Below are 23,569 nucleotides of genomic sequence, written 5' to 3' on the forward strand. Positions count from 1 at the left end.
AAACGTTAAAGTTTTCGTTCATTGTTCTATCTACAGTTCTATCTTATCACTATGTCTCGTGATAGAATCGAATTAATCATGAGGCGTGCGAAGGAAATGTCTCAAAATAATACAAGTAAGTAAATGCCATAACTTCAATATTACCATTACAATCATTAAAGTGATGATAATTCTTTAAACCAACAATTTCAACGAATATTTCACTTTATTCAAGAGTGCTACACATATCATTAGCATTATTTTATAGCTTAAAATCACATTATCATCTTCCATTAGTGCGAAACGATATGTAACAGTCATAATAAATTGATTTTTGAAGTGATATTATTACAGGGAAGATTGATTTGTATTTATCTTTGTTTACTATTGATTACGTTTGTGTTATTGCAAGTACTGAATTGGTTACTAATTATGATGTAATGAATGCTTCTCGGACTAGTAGTCTTACTGAAGAACAGTCGAAAGTAGCCCAAGAAATGGAAGCCATGATGCCATTTTTTGATTCAGAAGATAATAACGAAGGTAAATTTAATGGTATTCAACAACTAGGTACGCTATTTTAGAGAAATATTAATACTACACGAGGATTATTCAATTGCGACGATTTGTATTAACTAATTTCAAGTATATTAGCATTATTATATCGTTTTAAATTACATTATTGTATTCCATTAGTAGTAAACAACATGCAATGGGTGAAATGAATTGATTTTTGAAATGACAGTATTTCGGGGAAGATTGCTTTATATATTTTGTTTACTACCTATTGATTATGTATGTGTTATTGCAGGTACTAAATCGGCGACTAATTATGATATTGTGAATGCTTCTCGGACCAGTAGTATTACTGAAGAACAGTGGAAAGTAGCCCAAGAAATGGAAGCCATGATGCCATCTTTTGATTCAGAAGATAATAATGAAGGTAAATTTAATGGTATTCAACAACTATGATATTTTAGAGAAATATCAAGACTACTTGAGGATTATTCAATAGTTTAAATTGCGAGAATTTGTAGTAACTATCAATTGATAGGTAAATGATTTCTTGGTGTGTTAATTATAACAAAACCTTTTTATGATTGCAATTATTCAAGCTGCGAATATCTTGACTACTACACGAGCCCTTGTACATGATTGCAGTTCAGAAGATGATGATGAAGGTAATTTGTGATACATATTAAACAACCAGGGTATTAATTTTTGATAAATGTATCTACACGTTTATTCAGTTCTTTAAGATGCGAGGCGTTGTATTAGCTATTGTTTGACAAAAGATTTCCTAGTGTATTTATACAAACTAAACCTTTTTTTGATTGTAGACATTCAAGCTGCGAGTACATCGACCAATGGACAAGCACTTCTACTGGATGAAAGTTCAGAAGTCTCTTGTAGCACTCGTGACAGAGATTACGTGCCAAGTGAATCGACTGACAGTAATGATGACACAAATATTCCGATAAATACAACCGGGACCTTATCTTTGACTACAGTGGAAGTAGAAACTCTTCCTCAAGCAGATAAGAGGAAAAGAAAAGTCGGCGTCAATCCTAAAAAAGAAAATCAAAATAAAAAAAATAAAGGCATTGAATACATTTCCAGTGATGGAAGAGTTAAAGCTGCAAAAATAGTAACCCCCATGAATATGTGCCGAAAAAAATGCAAGGAATCTTATTCATTACAAGACCAAATAAACATCCATAAAGATTACTGGAATTTAGGAGATTATAATAAAAGGGTATCATATTATACAGCTTCTCTTATAACCGATATTTCAAAAAAATCTCTCCTGATAAGAGATGATGGCAAGGTCCCAAAATAGCGAATCTGCTAAATTTATTGAAACTTTTATGAAAAAACAAAATTCATCAATATCAGGCATAACGACCAAGGATATGCGTGGAAATGTTACACCACCAAACAAAATAAATGATGCAAAAACGATGGTGGTCAAAGACCATGTCAATGCATACCCAGTATATGAGTCGCATTATTCCCGTAGAGATACAGACATTTCTACCATCAGGGCTCACTATATCTACAATGTATGATATCTACAAACGTAAAGTAGGTGACCCAGTTTCAATATGCACATTTACTAAAATATTTAAAAGCTTGGGGTTAAAAATAAAAAAAAAAACCTGCACTTGATACGTGCAACACTTGCGATACCTTCAATATGAAAATCAAGGTAGCACTTCGTCTGGCTGAATGGGGTTGCTGAAGCCGATAAGCTTCAAGCTGAGGCGAATGGTCATAAAGATGCAGCTGACGCTGCGTACTCACAGAAAAAAAGTGACAACATGACCTCAAATGCGGCAAAGAAGACATGAAGCGCCTAGTTTCAAAAACGCGTAGCCCTTTGAGTTAGATATGTATTTAAATGGATATTTTTTTACCTATATGATGGCCAAAGATTGAACTTTAAAAAACGTCAAAAACCGTCAATACGTGTGATCAAAAATTAGGGTAAATTTCAAAACGTGCTAAAATGGTTGAGTGTTCTTTTCAAATACCCCTAAAATGGAAAGCCAATGTAACGAATTAAAAAATAAATAAATAATGTTCACAGATTTAATAGATATGATTTTATCTCATTTTTTTCAAAACTACCAAAAATAGTTTTTCTCATTTTTCTCAGAACTAACTAAAATCGTTTTAGGGGCTTTTGAAACTAGGCGCTTCACATATTGTTTCCATCTTCAACAGTGTTTGCCGACACCGCATTTGAGCACTACTATTGTATTTTACAAACGCCTTCTCTGGACCTTCAATTTAACTATTTTTGATTGTGACAGCAAAAACACTGTCTGTTACATGTGTCACGAGGGGGAGGGTGGTAGAGGGACTAACCAAGTAGCCTCGTGTCTATATGACTTTATAATTTCGCTGTCACGTTAGGTTACAGAAATTACTCTGTATTCTGACACGTGCGCGGGGCAAAATAAAAACAGTCATGTGGCAGCCATGTTCCTCTGTGTGATACAGAAGAGGCCAGATTTAATTACAATTCCAAAATTTTTAGTTTCTGGCCACACACGTCACATGGAGTGTGACTCTGTTCACGCCTTAATCGAGCGCAAGAAAAAAAATATCCTCAACCAATTATTCATATACCGAGAGACTGGTACAATCTAGTTAGAAATTGCAAAAAAAAAGATTATAAAATTTTTGCTAAAGTAGTGTACAACGATATGTTTTTAGATTTTTCCAGTCTCTTGAAGGGTCCATTAGCATTAGCAGCAGGTGAAGTGGTTTAAATTTGAAAAAAAGTGCCGAGGCTAATTACATCCTTTTTAAAAATAGCCTGGATGATTTGCAACAATTCCAGTCTATATCTTTTAGTCGCCGAGGTAAGGCAAATATTATCCTTGAACCTCATAAATGTTACAATGGTCCAGTGCAATTTAATAAGGAGAAGAAAAAAGATCTCAGTATTTCACATTTAATCGATAAAGACTGTCTTGAGTTTTACTTGTCAATCCCAGATAGTGCCAATGTAGCGTATTATAGACCCGGATAATTGTCATGAAAGCAGCGCTCGAAATGGAATATTTTCAGAACCGGAGCGCTTGATATTTTACGAAAATATTAACATAGTTATCTAATTGCATGTGTATTTTATAAAAATAAGTCTGTTAGATTTTTACATTATATGGCAAATCTAGCTCAGACGGTCAAATTAATATGTCCACGAGACAGAGCAATAATTTTGGGGATTTTACGAACCGGAACGGCGCTCCGGTGCGTTCCGGTCCATTTCGAGCCCTGCATGAAAGACTTGACGATTAGTGTTTTTATATATGTACTTAAGTATTATTTCTAACTGCTGTCAAATATGTTACTATTATTTCATATACTTATACATATTGTGTTAAAATAAAATGATGTCATTTGGTTTTATTTCTAACTATCTATCAAATTTGTACTTACATATTGTTTCAAATATAAATCTATTAAATAACACTATATTTTCTTCAAAATAATCTTCATCCAGCTACCTACCTATATCCTATGAAAGTACTAAACTATTACATATTTTACACCTGCTGTAGTGCAATAATAAATGCCAGATTACACGATTGACATTATAATAATCCATATGCTCCGTCTGGAGAAAAAAAACTAATTTTAATTGTAACTAAATGATAAAACAATAATAAAATCACACCTTTTGTACCTACATGTTAAAAGAGGTAAGTTGTCAATTTATTTTCTTCGTTAAAAAATACGAAAGGAAGAAAGGGATATGTCAAAAAAATATAGTAAAACCCATAACTGTTGAAAATCTCATTCGATACCCCAGGTTCAATAGGGGAACAACTCATAAAGCCCTGTTTCAAGATAATGGCGTTTGAATTTTTTGCAGAAATTCTCATTTTAATTTTAAAGCCTTGATTTCGTTAAAAGTGTGTGTTTTTTTATATTTAATTTAGTGGAATTCATCAATACACAATGAAATTGTACATTTTATTAAGGAATTAACCAACAAATTTGATTATATAACGGAATTACTAATTATTCTCAGTAAGGGTTATTCGATTTTATGACACATTGAAGACAATTTTGACAATTTTTTTGATGAATTATAAAGAGAAGACTTTTCTACATCGAATGACATTCTTAACTCAAAACCTTTAAATTTTGAGTTGTTCCCCTATTGAACTGTTGTATCGTTATATTTATGCGATAGTATATCAATTGTAATAGACGAGTGCAAACAAAAAAATTGATTATTTTCGGTTTAATTACAATTTTCAGATTATTCTCAAAAACGCAAATTTTGTTTTGCCTCTCCTGAAAAGTATCGATTTTTGACCCATCGCCCTCTTCCTTTCGCACACAGAAGTATATTCACCAGAAAGCATTCGATACTGTTAGGCATCCTAAACTTCTCAAACTCTTACAGGAAAAAGGCATCGATGCAAGAGACATTCAACTGATAGCTAACTTATATTGGTATGAAACAGCGAATATTAAGATCAACAACGAAATCAGTGGAGAGGTAAAAATTCGTCGCGGTGTAAGACAGGGGTGTATATTGTCACCACTGCTATTTAACATGACGTACTCAGAAGGTATTTTCAAGGAAGCCTTACAAGGTGAATCGGTCGTGAAACAAAACTATTACTAGTATCAAAAATAGCGACACCAGACACCAACACAATTTTTCTCATTAACAACGAACCAATCGAACGTGTGGCCCATTATAGATATTTAGGTATGTACTTACATGGATCAATGTAAAATGGGATCAGTCTATGGAAATAAAACTAGAATTGAGATCGCAAGGAGCGCCTTTCTCAAAATGAGACGCTTTCTTAGCAATCGAGACCTTAACCTAGGTCTGGGACTGAGTATGGTACGTTGTTATGTTCTCTCAATTCTTTTCTATAGGTAGTATGGAAGTATAGACGCTAAACCAAAGATGTCACGGAGACTTCAAGCTTTCGAGATGTGGCTGTATAGATGCATCCTCAAAATTCCTTGGACTAACCAGGTGGCAAAATATTTTGAAGTTCTCAATCGAATGGGGAAGGAACGAGAAGTTCTACGTATTATCAAAACCAGGAAACTACAGTACCTCGGTCACATTTTGAGACGACAAAAGTACAGCATTTCCTAACTTGTCATTCAAGGAAAGATCAACGGTAAGCGTAGCAGTGGACGGCGCCGCTTTTCGTGGCTTAAGAACCGCCGTGATTGGTACGAGTGCAGATGCTCTGAACTGTTCCGGGTAGCAGACGACAAAGATAAGATCGCCTTGATGGTGGCCGACCCCTGCTAGGGGATGGCACAATAAGATGAAGAATTATATCCAATGGCCACCTAATCGTTACGCGCTGGGAGGATCTTTGGCGTCCAATCTAATAATAATAGGAAACTGGAGTATTATGAAGGCGCTCAATTGGCGAGCCAAAAGTCTCAGGACAATAAATCGTCAGATTTGTCAATATTCTGCTACTTACCAATAAAGAATAAAAAAGTCGATATGTCAAAAGTCAAAAGTTGCGATCATTGTAATGCCTTCCGATAATCCTGAGAGGTAGTTTGTGTTATTAAAAAAATGTGGACTTGCATAAAATAATATAAAAGTGTAAACAAAAAAATGCGTTTTCTACATGAATTTCAAAAATAAAAATAAAATAATTGATCTGTCTCTCATTGTCAGAATAAATGTGTATTATGATTGTATTATCGAATTTACGTAGTTAATGACAGACAAATACTGGCAACTCTGAGAGTAGGTAAAAAACACATTTGAAATCCAACAAGCAGGTCTGCTATGCTGTAACTCGGAACGTTGAAGGCACTCGAAAAATGATGTCATATGACATACCTAATTGTGACGTATTTGTCGACCCTACCGGAATAAGTCATAATATACTCTTCGAGAAATTTATGCTGCCTACTGAAAAAATAGTATCGTTAACAATTATTGTCCCCATACACAAAATAAGTGCGTGGGAATAATTATATCTATGGTAGGCATGCATATTGGGTGCCTCGCGTTGATATGTGTATTTCGCATAAGTCACAATGCCATCTTTTGTGAATACCTTGAATAGTCCGAAGACTGTAAATCTGACTTGCGTGCCAATGGATCACGGGCATGATATGGAATATAAAATGAATTGGGCAATTTTAAAATAATAATATGCTTTACTATACGCAAGGCCATTGTTTCATATCACTTCCCTTTCAAATTAGTGTCTTTACGTAAGAAGGTAGGTAAGTGAGTATAATATTAAGATAATGTGAAGATTATTATTATAAATGTAGTGTCATTGCACGGCAGGATCATTTACATAATATATAAACACCTTTTATATTTAAACTGATTTTATTAGAAGCTTATAAATTAATATAATATTTAAATGGCATATTATATTTTAGACAATAATTTGTTACAGCATGGTTTAATACAGTAAATGCTGTCGATGCATTTTTTTCTAAGGATGAATGTAAACTGAATTGTAAAGTTATTTTGATTAAATATAATTATTATTACAAAACAAACATTGATATTACGCATCGCATTCTCAGACGACAATATCCGTTAGAAGTAAGTTTGAAACAATAAGCGATAAATCAGATCTTTATCAAACGCATTGACAGACATTCATTGTAATCCTTACTAACACTGGATAAAAATAATGTAAAAATAACTACAAATTACGGGGCTATAACATCATATACGAAAACTTAAATCTAACACTGAGTACTTACAGATTATAAATATTATTTGCCATCACGATCTCTCGCACAGCACAATCAATATCTCGTCTCTTTCACACACACTATAGAGATATTATAAAATCTTACGAGCTACGTACATTTTTATTCTTAATACTAACATATTTTTAATTAATTTCACATATAAATACTAAATAAAGACCCATCCAAAAGAATGTCTCCAATTCCGCATCAAAAATCTAATAAAAATAACAACTACCATCCCTTAAAATCACTACATGCCCCGCAAATGGACTACCCCTGATCAACGTTCCCACTATTTTTTTAAATGTGTGCGCGGATCATCAATGCATCTGAGCAGTGGCATAACTAGGGCTGGTGTCACCCGCTACTTGCGGCAAGTTTTTTTTATATTTATATGAAATCTATATACCTATTTGTATGTTGGTTTGTTTTTTTCAATATAAACACTTTTATGCATAATAAACATTTATACAAAATGTGTTTCTTTTAAGGTGATACAACAAATATTTTTCACATTAATTTTTCAACTATGTAAAAAATTCTTTCTCCGAATTTTATCGCATTTCTATTGTAGTTTTCGGGAATATCTGTGTATTTAGATACATGATCATGGATATCTTATACAGAAAGCATAGATGCATTGTTGATGGTCTCGTGCATTCGAGCAAAACTAAAATCTGGCAAAGGAAATTTTCTTTTACAATAAGGACTGTGCGGAGGTTTAAAACATGTGTGCGGACACATTTTGGTAGGTGTGCACGCGCACACCTCACAGGAAACATTTCCCCTGATACTATTATTAAACAATATTACCGAAAACTATTCTAAAAGAAGCGAGCTACCTGGACGGGCAAAAATAATATTAGAGTACCTGTTAGTCAGGCACTGGCCAAGCCAAGGACGCCTCGATCGAGTAACGGGATTCTATGAAAACCTAAAGAACAAAGAACTTTCTGGCATCTAGTGACATCCGTCTAACTTTTTTCTCACATCCCTCCCACCCTTCATAAGAGTAAGTTACTAATATTTTCCACGCAGTAGTGCCCGCGAAAGGAATACATCACAACATCTCGCCCGCTAACCGGTGGCTGCTAAACGTTACAATACAGACCCCGCTTGTTTCAACCCTTACAAGTCAGTGTACTCTCTTAGCGTTGTTGTGGTAATAATAATTCATCCAACCATGTCCACCCGTCAGTGATATAGTGAAAACTAATAAAAATGAATTTCGTAACACCCAGTAATATAAAAATTAATCAACCCATAAGTGTCACAGTGCCGTGCGAAATCTAAAACCCCATAAAATAAAAAAATAATGGAATTAGAATTATGTTATTACATCTACAATAAATTTAAATCTGCGCGGAGTTATCGAATTAAGTTTTGTGTTATTAATTTTATACTTTTTGCTAATATTAACATTGTGGGGATTTACACAAAGCCCCACAATGCCTCTAGCCACACATAAAAATGCCAGACCTTAAGAGAATTCACACACCAGAGTTTTTTCTTCGGAGTAGCAATATCTATTTACAGTTATTTACATCGTTAGGTATTTACAATCGTATATTCTAACTTATATAATTTTATAAAACGGAAGATCTCGTTCATAGTCTTTTATACCACTCTACCAGGTTATTCCATCCCTGTCTTATATTGACAGCTTCGACAACATATGACGCGACTTAAGCTGTGATTATATTATGATACACGTCGCGTACTGTCACGGCGATAAAGTTAGTCTATGGTTTCGCCATTTTGCAGAATAATTTTAACGATCACCATCTCTATAAATTCAATGTAGAAAATGCGACTCTAATATATTTTTGATTATTTTTCGTTATTCGTGCTAATTTAGATTAATTTTAACAGTTTCAAGGTGTGCAAGCGTACGTTAAAATTACTTGCGATATGACATCCATAAATAATATTTTCAACAGGATCTAACCTCCAGACCATAGATAATAGACAACATTCTTATGCAAAATACATATCGCATACCGCTAAAAATAAAAAAAACACGCGAATTTGACAAGTCGAAAATGTGTAAGTATGATGAAAATGATAAAAATGTTTATTAAGTCATGCGGGTGTTGATGCAGTGCGGGACGTATGTGGTGACCTCATTATTGTTATGATGATTTCGGCAGATTTTACTAACTGAGAATGTACATTTAAAGGTTCAAAATGTGCTACGGGATGGGAGCATCAGTCTGATAACATTTTAAACGCCAAGAAAAACGACATTAGACACTTTTTTCCAGTAGCAACAGCTTACTGTGACGTCACGTGATAGTGCGCGACGTACATCATAATAATAAATACAGCTTAATTCTTTAATATAATTATTTTACCCAATCAAAAAATTTGGGCATACGGTTTGTTTATCCAAGTGACTATTGGTATAGGTTAAATTTTTAGGCGATTTTTATATTCTAGGGTGGACGTCAGTATACGACCAACGCCCAGGGGTATAGCATAGGTTAATATTACATTAAACATTTTTTTTAAATCAAGACACGGTACCAAATATTTTTGTATCAAGGAGAGGCCTGATTTTGAAAAATGAATAACAAGAATGTATATTTGTAGATAATACTGAAAAGTATTATAACAATTAGGTAACATATACGATGTAGCTTAGTTGAAGTTCGTAATGTATTATAAAAATTGTAGTTATTCAATATAAAATAAGAAAAATATTTTATTATCGACACCGCATTGCAGTCGCCTTTGTATGTGTCATTTTTATGTGATTTGAAAATACAAATTTACATAATCCTGTAATAACACACATCGTATTTTTCATGAGTATGTGTACCAATTTTTTATCTTAAGGGATGAAAATTTCGTATAAATTTATCAAATCACACATCGGATTGTTGTGGATTTTCGTCAATATGAGACATTTTATGTGTTTTAAGATGACTAGATCGCTGAAATTTTTTAGGACAAACATCGCATTGATATGGTTTTTCACCAGTATGCGTCATTTTATGTGTTTTTAGATGACCAGAACGCAGAAATTTTTTTAAACACACATCGCATTGATGCGGTTTTTCACCAGTGTGTTTCATTTTATGTTTAATGAGAACATTAATTTCAATGAAATTTTTAAAACACACGTCGCATTGATGTGGTTTTTCAACATGTATCAATCTATGTATTTTGAGTGTATTAATTAGCAGGAATTTTTTTAAACACACGTCGCATTGATGTGATTTTTCACCAGTATGAGTCATTTTATGCCTCTTAAGAATATCACTTCGTGTGAATTTTTTTAAACACACATCACATTGATATAGCCTTTCACTAGTATGTGTCATTTTATGTGTATTGAGATGACCAAATTCTGTGAATTTTTCAAAACACACGTCGCATTGATGTGAGTTTTCACTCTTATGCGTCATTTTATGTCTCTTGAGAATATCAATTCGTGTGTATTTTTGTAAACACACATCGCATTGATATGGCCTTTCACTGGTATGTGTCATTATGTGTGTATTGAGATTACCAATTTCTGTGATATATTCAAAACACACGTCGCTTTGATGTGAGTTTTCACCAATATGCGTCATTTTATGTCTCTGGAGAATATCAAATCGTGTGTATTTTTGTAAACACACGTCGCATTGATATGGCTTTTCATGTGTCATTTTGTGTGTTTTGAGATGACCGCTTTTAGTGAATTTTTCAAAACACACAATGCATTGATGTGGTTTTTCATCAATCTTGTCTATACCAACCTGCCAATTTTTATTTGGGCGACCATTGCATTTATAAAGTTCTTCACTAGTGTGCGTATTGTTTGACGAAATAGTCTGTGACTTCAAGCACGAAATGTAGTGACTATTTAGATGATTTACAGATTCAAACACTCCAAAACAATTATTGCAAATAAAGTTACGTGGGAAATATGTAACTCTTCTCAACATAATTCGAACCACCTTTGGTAAGTATAATTTCCGAAATTCCAGTTTGAGATATTGATTGTTGTAGTCGTTGTCCCATTCTTTGACAACTGTATTTTTATTAACGTTACCAAGTTGTTTATTGTCATTTACTGTAGAACATTGCTGAGTAGAAATCTACAAAAAAATAAGGCTGAAATATTCATTTAAAATATATTTAATTAACAAATGCAATTGTGTTCCCTAATATAACATTAACTGACCAACTGACTAAAAGAGATTTTTATTTGTAGCTACGTATTTTTTTCGACTCATACGAGGGATACATGAGAACTCTGCCATTCAACACAAAAAGGTTAAGAACCCCTGATGTAAGGAATAAGTAGATGTATCTGTTGCAATTTGGTCACAAAGCTGTGATAGGAGACGTAGCCAAATGAAGAAAATATCACATAAGTATACAATTAATTACCTGCTGTACTGATCTGTAATCTGAATGCGAACATCCAGGTGTAGGATCTTCATCGTGGAATGGATGCTTTGCGTCTTCATTAAAGTCGCATTTAACCTCAACCAGTTGGACGTCAATCTTGGGTTGGTTTGATATAATTGAGACGCGTTGCTGGGTACTGAAAGAAACAATGTTTAATTTATGCAGGTAATCCCATAACAATACTAGTTTGAGCTCTCGTATTTTACCACGTTTTTATTAGCTCGTATTCTTGTTTGTCCGGTACAGATTTTTTCTTGTGTGTTCAGTACAATTTTTTCTTGTTTGTCCAAGATTTTTAACTAACTTCCCGACTAGCTAGACATTTGAAACTTTTAGAATATATCAGAACACGACGACAATGCATTCTTTTAATACTTTCAGCCATCTTTAAGCAGAATTCAATTAATTTTCAGTTAATTCTGTTTTGTATGGAAAGTTATTTCAGAAAAATCCGTAAAAAGTAAGACTATTATTAGTTGCTAAGGAGGTGGTCGTAGCAACTAAATTATTAATATATACGTGCCATCATTTGGCCATCAAAAGTATTCATTTGTCAGACGGTTCCTGTCAAACTGTCACTTTGGCATTTTGTGTTGTAAAAGATTACAGGAATAATTACAAGATAAAAAGAACTTTTTATAAACAAGGTTTTTAAATTTACTGTTGAAATATTATGCTCAAACTTGTACCGTCTTGATATGAAGTAAACAAAAAACAAACAAATAATATAGAATACTGAAATGTCATTTTGACATTTTATTTTGATTTCCATAGTATCGCACGTGTAAATTAATAATTTAGTTGCTAGGACCACCTCCTTATCAACCAATAATAGTCTTAGTTTTTACGGATTTTTCTGAAATAACTTTCCATACAAAACACAATTAACTGAAAATTAATTGAATTCTGCTTAAAGATTGCTGAAAGTATTAAAAGAATGGATGTGCATAGTGTTCTAAAAGTTTAAAATGTCTAGCTAGTCGGAAGTTAGTTAAAAATCTATTGCAAGATTTGTACCAACTGGACAAACAACCACCGGACAAACAAGAGTACGACCTAATAAAGACGTTGTAAAAAATGACGAAATCCAATAGTCAATTTTTCTAGTTAAAAAAATGAGTCTTAAAGCAGATAGTCATTTTAACAAACTCCTGTTAGTACATTTCCAGGCTGTAAATCAGCTGAGCACTTTTTCCAGACAACCACAACGTTAGTAAGATGTCAGATAGTCATTTAGTGCATTTTCACGAAAAATGCAGTTGCACACTTTTACTTGTATGACGACGACATGCATATACTATAGTAAGTAACTTACGATTGTTATTCCGCTAAAAGTATTATAAAGTATGCAGGAAAGCTCATAATAAAAAAACTAACCTCAAAATGGCAACTGGAATCGTCGGGGTTTTTTGCTTTACATAAGTGCGCGTGTCAGGGCTGTTTTGATGGCTAGTTGTTATATCAAACTTGTCTTCAGTAACAAATTGTTCTCCATCATGCTCATGTTTGACTTCCATGTTTGTGTAGGTATTAAAAATGGTTAATAATGAATGATGGAGCACTCCCAGTGACAACTTTCTATTAAGTGTTGCCAGAATTCAGATTATAGACTATATTCCGTGCTGCTATTATTTTGTTTGACCATAATGTATTGAAATATTTACTATGGTAGGAATGTCAAAAACATTGATTTTATAATAATATAATACAACTTTAATATTACTCTGGAATTGATAATTAAAAACTATGATATACCTACGGCATTTTGTATTGGGTAGAATAGTAATTAGGTAGCTGATAGAAAGGATGTGATGCAATTTTCATGAAACACACACATTACACATTGACTGCTGACTAGATAATTACTTTTTAATTATCAGATTTAAATAGCATGCTAATTCTGTGTGAGAAAGGAAAAGGGCGATGAGGCTGAAATTTCGTACAATGAGTTAAGTATGCAAAACTTACCATAATGCATATAATATGCGTAAAGTAGGAAAGGGACCAGTCGAATCAACGCCGCTATCTAAGTAAATTTTGTATAATAGCAATATGCGATAATTTATTTTTCGTAATATTTCGAAAGAATAAATGCGTTGAATTAAATCATCTCTCAGAGAATTTCAGTTTTTGTCACACGCCGAAAGGAACACAGCTTTGAGTCGCCCCACGAATATGTGTCGAAAAAAATGCAAGGAATCTTTTTATTAGAAGACCAAATAAACATCCATACAGATTACTAGAATTTAGGAGATTATAATAAAAGGGTATCATAACAGCTTCTCTTATAACCGATATTTCAAAAAAATCTCTCCGGATAAGAGATGATGGCAAGGTCCCAAAAAATAGGAGTATTAATCATAAATATCACCTCAGGCAGGGGGGTAATTTAATCGAAGTGTGCAAACAATGCTTTATGAAAACATTAAGCGAATATGCTAAATTTATTGAAACTGTTATGAAAAAACAAAATTCATCAATATCAGGCATAACGACCAAGGATATGCGTGGAAATGTTACTCCACCAAACAAAATAAATGATGCAAAAACGATGGAGGTCAAAGACCATGTCAATTCATACCCAGTATATGAGTCGCATTATTCCCGTAGAGATACAGGAGACCAGAAATTTCTACCATCAGGGCTCACTATATCTACAATGTTTGATATGTACAAAAGTAAAGTAGGTGACCCAGTTTCAATATGCACATTTACTAAAATATTTAAAAGCTTGGGGTTAAAAATAAAAAAAAAACCTGCACTTGATACGTGCAACACTTGCGATACCTTCAATATGAAAATCAAGGTAGCACTTTCGTCAGGCCTGAATGGGGTTGCTGAAGCCGATAAGCTTCAAGCTGAGTCGAATGCTCGTAAAGATGCAGCTGACGCTGCGTACTCACAGAAAAAGGCTGACAAAATGAGCTCAAATGCGGCAAAGAAGACATATTGTTTCAGTCTTCAACAGTGTTTGCCGACACCGCATTTTAGCACTAATATTGTATTTTACAAACGCCTTCTCTGGACCTTCAATTTAACTATTTTTGATTGTGACAGCACAAACACTGTCTGTTACATGTGCACGAGGGGGAGGGTGGTAGAGGGGCTAACCAAGTAGCCTCGTGTCTATATGACACGCTGCCACGTGAGGTTACACAAATTACTCTGTATTCTGATACAGAGAGGCCAGATTTAATTACAAATCAAAAATTTTTAGTTTCTGGCCACACACACATGAAGTGTGACTCTGTTCACGCCTTAATCTAGCGCAAGAAAAAAAAATATCCTCAACCAATTCATATACCGAGAGAATGTTAAAATCTAGTTAGAAATTGCACCAAAAAAGAGGTAATAAATTTTTAGTTAAAGTAATGTACAACCATATGTTTTTAGATTTTGCCAGTCTCTTGAAGGGTCCATTATAGTTGAGGAATATTGATAATGCAAGAGATAAATTCTTATCGCAGCAGGTGAAGCGGTTTAAATTTGAAAAAAGTGCCGAGGCTAATAACATCCTTTTTAAAAATACCCTGGATGATTTGCAACAATTCCAGTCAATATCTTTTAGTCGCCGAGGTAAGGCAAATGTTATCCTTGAACCTCCTAAATGTTACAGTGGTCCAGTGCAAATTAGCAAGGAGAAGAAAAAAGATCTTCTCAGTATTTTACATTTAATCGATAAAGACTGTCATGAGTTTTACTTGTCAATCCCATATAGTGCTAATGTACCGTATATAGACCCGGATAATTTTCATGAAAGACTTGACGAGTAGTATTTTTATATATGTAAGTACCTAAGTACTTAAGTATTATTTCTAACTGCTGTCAAATATGTAACTATTATTTACTATATACATGTGTTAAAATAAAATGATATGTCATTTGGTTTGATTTCTAACTATCTATCAAATTTGCACTTACATATTGTTTCAAATATAAATCTATTAAATAAAACTATATTTTCTTCAAAATAACCTTCATCCAGCTACCTATATCCTATGAATGTAAGTACTAAACTATTACATCTTACACCTGCTGTATTGCAATAATAAAAGCCAGATTACACGATTGACATTATAATAATCCATATGCTCCGTCTGGAGGGGAAAAACTAATTTTAATTGTAACTAAATGATAAAACAATAATAAAATCACACCTTTTGTACCTACCTACATGTCAACTGAGGTAAGTTGTCAATTTATTTTCTTTGTTAAAAAATTCGAAAGGAAGAAAGGGATAGGTAATATGTCAAAAAAATATAGTAAAAGCCATAACTATTGAAAATCTCATATATTTATGCGATAGTATGAATATAGTATGAATTATATGAATTTCAAAAATAAAAATAAAATAATTGATCAATCTTTCATTGTCAAAATAAATGTGTATTATGATTGCGTAATATATATATTGTCAAGTAGTGAATTACAGATGAATTCTGGCAACTCTGAGAGTAGGTCTGCTATGCTGTAACTCGGGACGATGAAGGCACTCGAAAAATATGTCATTTGACATAGGTACCTAATTGTGACGTATTTGTCGACCCTACCGGAATTAGTCATAATATACTCTTCGAGAAATTTACGCTGCCTACTGAAAAAATAGTATCGTTAACAATAATTGTCCCCATACACAAAATAAGTGCCTGGGAATAATTATATATATGGTGGGCATGCACGTTGTGTGCCTCGCGTCGATACGTGTATTGCGCATACGTTACAATGACATCTTTTGTGAGTGCCTTGAATATTCTGAGTCCGAAGACTGTAAATCTGACTTGCGTGCCAATGGATCACGGGCATGATTATGTAATGTAAATTGGGTAATTTTAAAATAATATGCTTTACTATACGCAAGGCCATTGTTTCATATCACTTCCCTTTCAAATTAATGTCTTTACGTAAGAAGATAGGTAGGTGAGTATATTAAGAAAATGTGAAGATTATTATTTTAATTAATGTAGTGTCATAGCACGGCAGGATCATTTACATAATATATAAACACCTTTTATATTTAAACTGATTTTATTAGAAGCTAATTTATATAATATATAAACAGCAGATTATATTTTAGACAATAATTTGTTACAGTATGGTTTAATACAGTGAATGCAGTCGATGCGTTTTTCTTTAAGGATGAATGTAAACTGAATTGTAAAGTTATTTTAATTATATTATATTACAAAACAAAATATTGATATTACTCATGAAATTCTCAGACGACAATATCCGTAAGAAGTAACTTTGAAACAATAAGCGATTAATCAAATCTTTATCAAACGCACTGACAGACATTCACTGTACTTCTTACTAACACTGGATAAAAATATTATAAAGATAACTACAAATTACGGGACTATAACACCATATACGAAAACTTAAATCTAACACTGAGTACAGATTATAAATATTATTTCCTATCACGATCACTCGCACAGCACAATTAATCTTTCGTCTCTTAAACACACACTATAAAGTTAATATAAAATCTTACGAGCTCCGTACATTTTTATTCTTAATACTAACACATTTTTAATTAAATTCTTTATACATATTTATACCAAATAAAGCCCCACCCAAAAGAAAGTCTCCAATTCCGCATTAAAAATCTAATAAAAAACAACAACTACCATCCCGTAAAATCACTTCATACTCCGCAAATGCACAAGCCCTGATCAACGCTCCCTCTAATTTTTCGGTGTGTACGGATTATTAACGCATTTGAGCAGTGGCGTAACTAGGGTTGGTGTCACCCGTCAGTGACGGGCCGTCACTTGCGGTGGGTAAAATTATACCATCCTCCCCCCCCCGCACACACACTTACACAATTTGTCATTAAAACTTATATTTTATAGTATTTATTAATTTCAATGATTTTATATAATAATAACACTAACAACGATGATTTTTGAAGTAAAAATTGGAAATAACGAAAAAAGTATTCGTTGATAAAATATATTAAATACCTACTTAACTTGCAGCAAGTTTTTTATATTTATATTATATTTATATACCTATTTGCATAATAAACATTACATACAAAATGTGTCTCTTTTCACTATTAATTTTTCAACTATGTAAAAAATTCTTTCTCCGAATTTTGTCGCATTTCTATTGTAGTTTTCGGGAATATCTGTGTATTTAGATACATGATTATGAATATTTTGTACAGAAAGGAAAGATGCATTGTTGGTTTCGTGCATTCGAGCAAAACTAAAATCTGGCAAAGGAAAATTCTTTTTACAATATTTTTGTGTAAGGACTGCGTGAAAACAAGTACTTACAGTAAACAGTGCCCCTGATAATATTATTAAACAATATTACCGAAAACAATTCGAAAAGAAGCGAGTTACGTGGACGAGCACAAATAATTTTAGACTACCTGCTAGTCAGGCACTGGCCAAGCCAAGGTCGCCTCGATCCCGAGTAACGGGATTCTGTGAAAACCTAAAGAACAAAGAACATTCTGGAATCTAGTGACACCCCTCTAACTTTCTTCGCACATCCCTCTCACCCTTCATAAGAGTTAGTTAATAACAAGAGATATTTTTCACGCAGTAGATAAATGCCCGCGAAAGGTATGCATACAACACCTGGCCAGCTACCCGGTGAGGGCTAAACATTACAATATAGACCCCGCTTGTTTCAACCCTTACAAGTCAGTGTACCTCCTTAGCGTTATGTTAAAAATTATTCATCTAACCATCCTTAACAGTGACCCATCAGTGATACAGTGAAACTTAATAAAAATTAATCTCGTAATAACCAGTAATATAAAAATTAATCAACCCATAACCCCACAGTGCCACGCGAAATCTAAAACTCCTTAAAATAAAAAAAAATAGTAGAATTAGAATTATGTTATTACATCTACAATAAATTTAACTCTGCGCGGAGTTATCGAATTAGGTTTTGTGTTATTAATTTTATACTTTTTGCTAATATTATAATTAGTAACACAAATCCCCACAATGTCTCTCGTCACACATAAAAATGCCAGACCTGAAGAGAATTTACACAGGAGAGTTTTTTCATCTGAGTAGCAATGTCTATTTACAGTTATTTACATCGTTAGGTATGTACAATCTTATATTCTAACTTATCAAATTAAAAAAAACTGAAGATCTCGTTTATCGTCTTTCATACCACTTTACCAGGTTATTCCATCCCTGTTTTATACTGACAGCTTCGAAAACATATTTTGACGTGACTTAAGCTATGAATATATTATGATGCACGTCGCGTACCGTCACGGCGACAAATTTAGTCTATGGTTTCGTTGCAGAATATTTTTAACGATCACCATCTCTATAAATTCAATGTAGAGTGTGCCAACCTTAATATGTTTTGGATTATTATTTATTATTCATGCTAATTTCAATTAATTTTAGCAGTTTCAACGAGTGCGTGGGTACGTTAAAATTACTTGCGATATTAAATCCATAAATAATATTTTCAACAGGATCCGACCTCCAGACCATAGATAATAGACAACATTCTTATGCAAAATACATATTGCCAACTCTAAAAAAAAAAAAAAAAACATGCGATTTTGAGTCGAAAATGTGTAGGCATGTAGAAATGATAAAAATGTTTATTGAGTCATGCGGGTGTTGATGCAGTGCGGAACGTGCGTGGTGACCTCATTGTTGTTATGATGATTTCGGCAGATTTTGCTAACTGACTATGTTCATTTAAAGGTTCAAAATGTGCTACGGGATGGAAGCATCAGTCTGATAACATTTTAAGCACCAAGAAAAACGACATTACACACTTTTTTCCCGTAGCGACAGCTTACTGTGACGACACGTGATAGTGCGCGACGTGCGTGATAATAATAAATACAGCTTAATTCTTTAATATAATTATTTTACCCAATTAAGCAGTTTAGGGATACGGTTTGTTTATCCAAGTGACTATTGGATTAGGTTAAATGTTTAGGCGGTCTTTATATTCTAGGGTGGACGTAAGTAAACGACCAACGCCCAGGGGTATAGCATTGGTTAATATTACATTAGACATTTTTTTAAATCAATACACGGTACCAAATATCTTTGTATGAAGGAGAAGCCTGATTTTGATAAATGAATAACAAGAATGTATATTTATTTTGTAGATAATACTGAAAAGTATTACAACAATTAGGTTACATATACGATGTAGCTGAGTTGAAGTTCGTAATGTATTATAACAAGAAAGTAGTAATTCAAAATAAAAAAAGAAAATCATTTTATTATCCACATCGAATTGCTTTCGTCTTTCATCAGTATGTGTCATTTTTGTGTTTTTAAAATACAAATTTACATGAATCTATAATAGACACACATCGTATTTTTGACAAGTGTATCATTTTTTTATCTAATCACACATCGGATTGATGTTGGTTTTCACCAATATGTGACAATTTATGTGTTTTAAGGCGACTAGATCGCAGAAATTTTTTAGGACAAACATCGCATTGATATGGTTTTTCACCAGTATGCGTCATTTTATGATGTTTGAGATCAGTAATTCGTAAGAATTTTTTAGAACATACATCGCATTGACGTGGTTTTTCACCAGTATGTATCTCTGTATTCTGATACAGAGAGGCCAGATTTAATTACAAATCAAAAATTTTTAGTTTCTGGCCACACACACATGAAGTGTGACTCTGTTCACGCCTTAATCTAGCGCAAGAAAAAAAAATATCCTCAACCAATTCATATACCGAGAGAATGTTAAAATCTAGTTAGAAATTGCACCAAAAAAGAGGTAATAAATTTTTAGTTAAAGTAATGTACAACCATATGTTTTTAGATTTTGCCAGTCTCTTGAAGGGTCCATTATAGTTGAGGAATATTGATAATGCAAGAGATAAATTCTTATCGCAGCAGGTGAAGCGGTTTAAATTTGAAAAAAGTGCCGAGGCTAATAACATCCTTTTTAAAAATACCCTGGATGATTTGCAACAATTCCAGTCAATATCTTTTAGTCGCCGAGGTAAGGCAAATGTTATCCTTGAACCTCCTAAATGTTACAGTGGTCCAGTGCAAATTAGCAAGGAGAAGAAAAAAGATCTTCTCAGTATTTTACATTTAATCGATAAAGACTGTCATGAGTTTTACTTGTCAATCCCATATAGTGCTAATGTACCGTATATAGACCCGGATAATTTTCATGAAAGACTTGACGAGTAGTATTTTTATATATGTAAGTACCTAAGTACTTAAGTATTATTTCTAACTGCTGTCAAATATGTAACTATTATTTACTATATACATGTGTTAAAATAAAATGATATGTCATTTGGTTTGATTTCTAACTATCTATCAAATTTGCACTTACATATTGTTTCAAATATAAATCTATTAAATAAAACTATATTTTCTTCAAAATAACCTTCATCCAGCTACCTATATCCTATGAATGTAAGTACTAAACTATTACATCTTACACCTGCTGTATTGCAATAATAAAAGCCAGATTACACGATTGACATTATAATAATCCATATGCTCCGTCTGGAGGGGAAAAACTAATTTTAATTGTAACTAAATGATAAAACAATAATAAAATCACACCTTTTGTACCTACCTACATGTCAACTGAGGTAAGTTGTCAATTTATTTTCTTTGTTAAAAAATTCGAAAGGAAGAAAGGGATAGGTAATATGTCAAAAAAATATAGTAAAAGCCATAACTATTGAAAATCTCATATATTTATGCGATAGTATGAATATAGTATGAATTATATGAATTTCAAAAATAAAAATAAAATAATTGATCAATCTTTCATTGTCAAAATAAATGTGTATTATGATTGCGTAATATATATATTGTCAAATCGAATTTACGTAGTGAATTACAGATGAATTCTGGCAACTCTGAGAGTAGGTCTGCTATGCTGTAACTCGGGACGATGAAGGCACTCGAAAAATATGTCATTTGACATAGGTACCTAATTGTGACGTATTTGTCGACCCTACCGGAATTAGTCATAATATACTCTTCGAGAAATTTACGCTGCCTACTGAAAAAATAGTATCGTTAACAATAATTGTCCCCATACACAAAATAAGTGCCTGGGAATAATTATATATATGGTGGGCATGCACGTTGTGTGCCTCGCGTCGATACGTGTATTGCGCATACGTTACAATGACATCTTTTGTGAGTGCCTTGAATATTCTGAGTCCGAAGACTGTAAATCTGACTTGCGTGCCAATGGATCACGGGCATGATTATGTAATGTAAATTGGGTAATTTTAAAATAATATGCTTTACTATACGCAAGGCCATTGTTTCATATCACTTCCCTTTCAAATTAATGTCTTTACGTAAGAAGATAGGTAGGTGAGTATATTAAGAAAATGTGAAGATTATTATTTTAATTAATGTAGTGTCATAGCACGGCAGGATCATTTACATAATATATAAACACCTTTTATATTTAAACTGATTTTATTAGAAGCTAATTTATATAATATATAAACAGCAGATTATATTTTAGACAATAATTTGTTACAGTATGGTTTAATACAGTGAATGCAGTCGATGCGTTTTTCTTTAAGGATGAATGTAAACTGAATTGTAAAGTTATTTTAATTATATTATATTACAAAACAAAATATTGATATTACTCATGAAATTCTCAGACGACAATATCCGTAAGAAGTAACTTTGAAACAATAAGCGATTAATCAAATCTTTATCAAACGCACTGACAGACATTCACTGTACTTCTTACTAACACTGGATAAAAATATTATAAAGATAACTACAAATTACGGGACTATAACACCATATACGAAAACTTAAATCTAACACTGAGTACAGATTATAAATATTATTTCCTATCACGATCACTCGCACAGCACAATTAATCTTTCGTCTCTTTCACACACACTATAAAGTTAATATAAAATCTTACGAACTACGTACATTTTTATTCTTAATACTAACACATTTTTAATTAAATTCTTTATACATATTTATACCAAATAAAGCCCCACCCAAAAGAAAGTCTCCAATTCCGCATTAAGAATCTAATAAAAAACAACAACTACCATCCCGTAAAATCACTTCATACCCCGCAAATGCACAAGCCCTGATCAACGCTTTCTCTAATTTTTCGGTGTGTACGGATTATTAACGCATTTGAGCAGTGGCGTAACTAGGGTTGGTGTCACCCGTCAGTGACGGGCCGTCACTTGCGGTGCGGTAAAATTATACCATCCTCCCCCCCCCGCACACACACACACACAATTTGTCATTAAAACTTATATTTTATAGTATTTATTAATTTCAATGATTTTATATAATAATAACACTAACAACGATGATTTTTGAAGTAAAAATTGGAAATAACGAAAAAAGTATTCGTTGATAAAATATATTAAATACCTACTTAACTTGCAGCAAGTTTTTTATATTTATATTAAATTTATATACCTATTTGCATAATAAACATTACATACAAAATGTGTCTCTTTTCACTATTAATTTTTCAACTATGTAAAAAATTCTTTCTCCGAATTTTGTCGCATTTCTATTGTAGTTTTCGGGAATATCTGTGTATTTAGATACATGATTATGAATATTCTGTACAGAAAGGAAAGATGCATTGTTGGTTTCGTGCATTCGAGCAAAACTAAAATCTGGCAAAGGAAAATTCTTTTCACAATATTTTTGTGTAAGGACTGCGTGAAAACAAGTACTTACAGTAAACAGTGCCCCTGATAATATTATTAAACAATATTACCGAAAACAATTCGAAAAGAAGCGAGTTACGTGGACGAGCACAAATAATTTTAGACTACCTGCTAGTCAGGCACTGGCCAAGCCAAGGTCGCCTCGATCCCGAGTAACGGGATTCTGTGAAAACCTAAAGAACAAAGAACATTCTGGTATACATACAACACCTGGCCCGCTACCCGGTGAGGGCTAAACATTACAATATAGACCCC

At 33.0% G+C, this 23,569-nt stretch overlaps 1 long non-coding RNA gene across 1 annotated transcript; it reads left to right on the forward strand.

Annotated features, from left to right (window-relative positions):
* Nucleotides 1-3,257, forward strand: LOC147077157 (uncharacterized). Its single transcript, XR_015069497.1, has 3 exons — nt 1-115; nt 791-922; nt 3,202-3,257. It is a non-coding gene; the product is annotated as an uncharacterized LOC147077157 (long non-coding RNA).
* Nucleotides 3,258-23,569: the final 20,312 nt, after the last annotated feature.

This window comes from Rhyacophila brunnea, unplaced genomic scaffold (genome assembly GCF_057557595.1).
Source record: "Rhyacophila brunnea isolate RB1 unplaced genomic scaffold, BYU_Rbru_1.0 scaffold_13, whole genome shotgun sequence".
In the NCBI taxonomy this organism is placed as follows: domain Eukaryota; kingdom Metazoa; phylum Arthropoda; class Insecta; order Trichoptera; family Rhyacophilidae; genus Rhyacophila; species Rhyacophila brunnea.